Genomic DNA, 6,275 nt, shown 5'->3' with positions numbered 1-6,275 from the left:
CCAGCAATTATTAACTTAAGAAGTTTGTTTTTTGTATAATCATAAGTAAAAATCTCAATACATTTTCTGAGCTTCAGTTTATCATCTTTAAACTGAAGATAATGAATAGTGATTGTATGGTTTTGCGGTCAAGATAAAATACAATTTGTGAAGTGATTTTTACCAACTTTCTTCCATTTTAGTTTTAGAATTGAATTTGTCTGTGTTGGGAAGACCCTCCATCCCTTCATAGGACAATGAGTATAACCTACTTTTATGATTGTATCATGAGAGGCCACCTAACATTTGCTTATTTCTAATTTGGAAACTTTATCAAATAAAGAAAACAAGCAAAGTCTAAATTTTGCTGTAACACTTGGAGGAAACTTAGGGTCCCCTCCCCTCGGAAAAATCAGGCCAAGAAAAATGCTGAAGACGGAGGAGATGTTGGGATAAAGAATGCGTTGCAAAATCCTGAACAGACACTAGGATATAATATGTGCTTCTTATGTGTGTGTATTTAGCTTACTAAGAGATTCTGTGTAATGAAGGGTATGAATTTGTGAAATCATACTGTTAAATTTGCAAAAGAATAAGTGCTTTATATCCACCCCCTTCACTTCTTTTTCCTTCTCCCACCAAGACTGAGTTGATGCTAGGGTAGCACTTCTTTTAAAATAAATCATAATCCATATTCCAGTTATATCACTACAAAGCTTGAAAACCTGCTGAATGTTTGTGCAAATCATTTTTTGAAGTTGAATTTCATATACTCTTCCAATTAAATATTTATTACCATATCTGGACCTACAAATAACAATCTGAAGATATAATCCTGAACAAACCTGTTCATGATATTATTACAGACATGTCTTTTATGAAAAACATAATTTCAAACATCATCAGAATAATGCTTGATACTTTTGGTCCTTCATACTTATGACAAATATCTTCACAACGAAGGGTGTATATAATTTGAAATTTTAAATTATATGCAAGGGAAGAACATAGGTTTTGGAATCAGTTAAAACTGTGTTTGAATCCTTGCTCCATTACTTAAACTAAGTGATTTTGGGGAAGAAGAAATGGACTTTTTTTGGCTTGTTTCCTTGCAAATACAATGAGAATCTTAGAATTTGTATAAGAGTGAAATTAAACACTTCATGTAAAGCTATATACAGTTCCTGGCATACAATAGAGGCTTACAATGGCAATCACTACTATTAATTATTTTATTTATTAACCTCCTCCTTATTGTTATTTGTTTTTCTTAATACTTGTAGTCTGTCTCTGTTTTACATATGGTTTCCTACATGTTCATCTCATTTTATTCTTTTTACAAATATTCACTGGGCATTCTTATAGTGCAAGGTCCTATGCCACATGCTGTGAGGTATATGAGATTATATTTCTGCCTCAGATGAGAAAATAAGACTGAGACACAGAGAGCTGCAGGAGGAAATAGATGGTTAGTAGCATTGTGCTGCTACCAACCGATGGTTATTCACAGGGTGGGTGTTTGGACAACACCAAAGGCTTCCAAGAAGAAGCGACTTTACAGCTATGCTTGGGAGGTATTTCAGGGGAGACAAAAAGTGGGTAGAGAATTCCAAGTAGAAAAAATTCCATAAACAAGAAGAGACTGGTTAGAGAGGAAAGGCACCTTTAGGGAATACTGGGAGGTCTGTTTGAGTGAAAAAAAAAAAAAAGTCTGTGTTTTAAAGAAATAGTTTACATACTTCCATGTTAAGGATTTTGGACTTCCTAGATAAGCAGTGAAAATCCAGGGAAAATTTTTGTTGCTGTTCCAGAAAGTCTACTCATTGTAATAGTATCTAGGTTAACAACTCTATAATATCTTCCTGTGTAAAGCCTATTGTCTAAAAATCAATTGATTGAAAATTAATGTGTGTAGGACATTTCTGAATTTCCTGTAGCCAGTCTATAAGTCAAGCCTAAGTACCACTGATCAGAAGATTAAAAGACTCGAGTATTCAAAGAACGATAAATTCGGTGGAAGACATTGCTACTGTCTGATTCCCGGCAGTGCACATATTTGATGACGTCCTGCCTCTTTATAATGTTGAAAAGAGAGTTCTTCCAGCAATAATCCACAAATTAAGAGAGACTCATTCAGCCTGTCAAAAAATTAAATGGTTGAATATCCCTAAGTATCTAGCCAGATATTTTACTCATACTTGCTACAAAGAGTGAAGAGGTTTTCATAACCTTTTTCCCTTCCATTGTAGAAAAATCAATTTCACAAGTTTAAAAATTAAATATATATATTTGTCATATACATTTATATATATATATATGAAAGCAAAATTATTATACAAGGGTAAATACCTTGTCTTGAAGAAAAGAAATAAAAATAATCCTGTCAATTGTTGAGAAAGAAAGATGATTGGCTTGGTAAGAATTTTATTTGCCTGTTTCCTTTTCCATTCTGGATAACTACTAAGTAGGGAGGGTCAAGTTACTCCTAGCTGGATTTTGATCTAACAGGAAATAACAGGATTAAATAAACTTTAATTTATATCATGGCTTAGATAATTGATTCTAATAATACATAATAAAGTAAATGGAGCCATTGCCTTATAAAATAGTAAAGAATACTGTATGCTATGCTTGACATATATTTGGATGTAACAGAAATTTAATGTAGACATATTTAGCCTGAATGTGTGTTTCATCCTTTCCTTTTAGGGATTAGTGCTCTCAAGCACAGGGAGAACCTTAGCATCTTCTCTCTATTGTATATTTTAAAAAGCCACAATGTACAGAGAATAATTCTTCTCAATATGTCAAAATTCCACTACCCAGACTGTGGTATTTATTCTCTACTAAAAGCTCTTGAATATTCTGTTAGGCCACAAGGGTGAACAAAATACTTTTAGTGAAAGATGTACATAGATTACAGTTGAAATTTTCTTTTAAAAATTATATTATTTAGCTTTATTAATATCTCCCATGACTGCTATCCTGCCTTACATATTTTTTCATTGAATACTGAACTCTTTACCACATAGTAAAGAAAGGGCGGGTTAGCTCACGGGAAAAGTCAAATGGATGCTCTGTGTATAAGATGGCAATACAGAAATTTGAAACGTGGGAGACAAAAGTCAATTAAATGCTTATTTCTCTCTATGTTGTTAAAATACTCAGCTACAATAAAAAAAAACTACAAGGAACCAATTAATAACAGATATTATGAAGACTATGAGATTATGATGTGGAATTAAGTATTCTTTACCAAAAAAAAGAGAAGCTAATCTTTTGATTTGGATAATACTTTTAGCTTTACTCATTCTTATCATACTACTCAAATTTAATTCTAATTAATTGATTTAGGTATGTGAATTCATTACAATGTAAAATGGTATTTAATGTTTAAGACATAAGAAAAGACATCTTTGTATCAGAAAGCTTGTTAAACTTCTAAATATTTCACTTTCCTGAGGCAAATGCTTCTTTGACTATCAGTGACGGTATTCTAAGATAACACAAGGAAAGTGCATTTAGAACACACAGTCATGAGATGTGACTGGCAAGTAATGTGACTGATTTAGCAACAAGCATACTAAGAACCAAACGTCCAAATGAGCATTATATTTATAAGCAGCCACTTTGAGAGAACAGATACGTTTCAGCAGTGTTGCCATTGCTCAAAACATTTCAAACTCCTTCTGTAGAATGCTCTCAGAAATAATTGATGAACCATACAAAACCCAGTCTCAGTGCTTTATAAATGGCACCTCACATAGCAGTAACTTGAGGCAAAGTAGAATTGAAAACTATAATTTTCTCTTTTGTTTATAAAAAGGAACAAATTTTAAATTATTTATTCCCCAAATAAACTGATTTATAAGCCTATTAGATAAATCTAGAAAGACAGTTGTAAAAATAACAATAAACCTTGCTTTCTCCTTATAATTTGAATAGGAACATAATTTGGACTAGTACTGAGCTGTCCCACTCAACCAATTTCATTCTTGCTTATCCTGTTCGTTTTTCCAGTGACGGCTTTGGCAAATTCCACAGTACTTTCTCTCTCCTCCTTCTCCTTCATCTCTCTTAGGCATCTGACACTCTTAGTCATTCTTCCTTTTTCCCAAAATGCTATAAATAGTGTTCATTTTTTTTTGCTGAGAGAGATTCACCCCAAGCTAACATCTACTGACAATCTTCCTCTTTTTGTGTTTAAGGGAGATTGACCCTGAGCCAACATCTGTGCCAATCTTCCTCTATTTTCTACGTGGGTTGCTGCCACAGCATGGCTGATGCATGGTGTAGGTCTGCGCCCAGGATCCAAACCCTCGAACCTGGGCTGCTGAAGCCAAGCACACCCAACTTAACCACTATTCCCTGGGGCCAGCCCCTAAACAGTGTTCTTAAGGGAAATTCCACATCATTCTGTATCCTTAGTCTTCTTCCTCAGTTCGTGTAAGTGTCATTCCACATACAGAAGTTGCTGAAGTATTTAAATATTTATTAAACAAATAAGTAGTTAAACAGTTGGTTCTCTACTCTATTTTTCTGTGTCATTTCCCTTAACCTAAATCTCACAGGTTTAACTGACACCACTACTCAGTTACTAAGTTCCCACTACCCAACCTCACTCCATCCCTTTGCTTTCTCACTATGCAAACTTAAACCAGTTATTTAATCTCTCGGAATCTTAGTTTCCTCATATGTAAACCAGATAAAATATTGTCTATCTCATAGAATAATGACCAGGGAGATAATGCTTAGGAAGTTTCCGATACATTTTAAGTGTTCAATTATTTTAACCCATATTGATTTTTTCCCCCAAATCCTTCTTGACATCCTCATTTGAATGTCATATAATCAATTCACCATGATTTTTTAAAAACATGAACATTGTCTAGAATTTGCATCAAGATAAAATATTATGCTTTCACTTAGATTAAATTATGCAAGTGCCAGAACTAAATTCTTATTTAATTACTTTTCTCCTACATTTAGTAGTGAAGTGTAGACAGTAATGGTTTTCTTAGGTTAATAGAGAGGCTTTATACAGATTTAAAATCTCTGTATTGTCTTTGAGTAGGCTGTCAAAAATGCTGTGACTTCCGTCTGACAGGAAAGTTAATCAAACTGTGTCTAGTAAATATTCTGTGTATCTCTGAACTTTCTTTTACCCATTGACTGCCCCAAACTTGCTTTTCTTTTATTTTACCATGATCACTAATGGGAACACCATTCCTTCAGGCTACCTTGAAATGTATTCCTTTGATGCCCTCTCTCTCACCCCCTCTACACAGGTACCACACTACTTTGCCATCTCTCTGATTGTCCTGTCCAAACCCTTGTCATATCATGCGTAGACCAATACACTATACTTCTAACTCTCTCATCTGCCTTTATTCTCACTTTCTTCCAATTCATTCCACACACGACCTCATCATGTTAATTTTCCAAAATTACCAATTTCATACTATCTGATAAAAGTTTTATATTTCTGTGTCACCTGTCATGATTTCTTACACAATGTAAACACTCAAAAAATTTGTAGAATAAATCTCATATCCTTACACAGACCCCAGTTGATTGCGTGATGGTGGTATTGTCCATAAGAGTCCCATACTACATCTTAACTATGGTTCTGTGAATGTCAAATAAGGGGAAAGGAAATAAAACAAACATATATAAATAGCATTATGTAAATGCTTCGGCTTAGTATATTTCCATTTAGTCCACACAACCTGTGAGAAAGGTGCTATCTCCGTTTCAGTAGCAACAGAGGCTCAGAGAGGTCAAGGTTACTGTCCAGCAGGAAGAGCCTACACTTACATATGAACTCACTGCTCTGGTCTCAAAATGTATGCCTATTTTATTCCATTCCTACCTTCTTTTAAGTAGGATTTTAAAGACTAGAGTTCCTTGGATGCGTTAGTTTCTTATTGCTGTTGTAACCAACTACCCCAAACTTAGTGGTTTAGAATAATAAAAATTTGTTATTTTATAATCCAGGATATCAGAAACACAAAAGTCAATCTCACTGAGCTAAAATCAAAGTGTGGGAAGGGCTGGTTGCTTCCTGAGTCTCTGAGGGCAGAATCTGTTTCTCTGCTTTTTTCGGCTTCCAGAGGCCACCTGCATTCCTTGGCCTTCGCCCCTTCCTTACATCATTCCAACTCTTGCTTCTGCCTCACACATCCTCCTACTGAGATTAACCCTCCTGCCCCTCTTTTGTAAAGACCCTTCTAATTACACAAGGCCTATATGGATAATCTAGAATAATCAACACCCCTTTGCCACGTAGGGTAATG

Source organism: Equus asinus, chromosome 30 (assembly GCF_041296235.1).
Source record: "Equus asinus isolate D_3611 breed Donkey chromosome 30, EquAss-T2T_v2, whole genome shotgun sequence".
NCBI lineage: Eukaryota > Metazoa > Chordata > Mammalia > Perissodactyla > Equidae > Equus > Equus asinus.
This window is presented reverse-complemented; position numbering follows the sequence as displayed.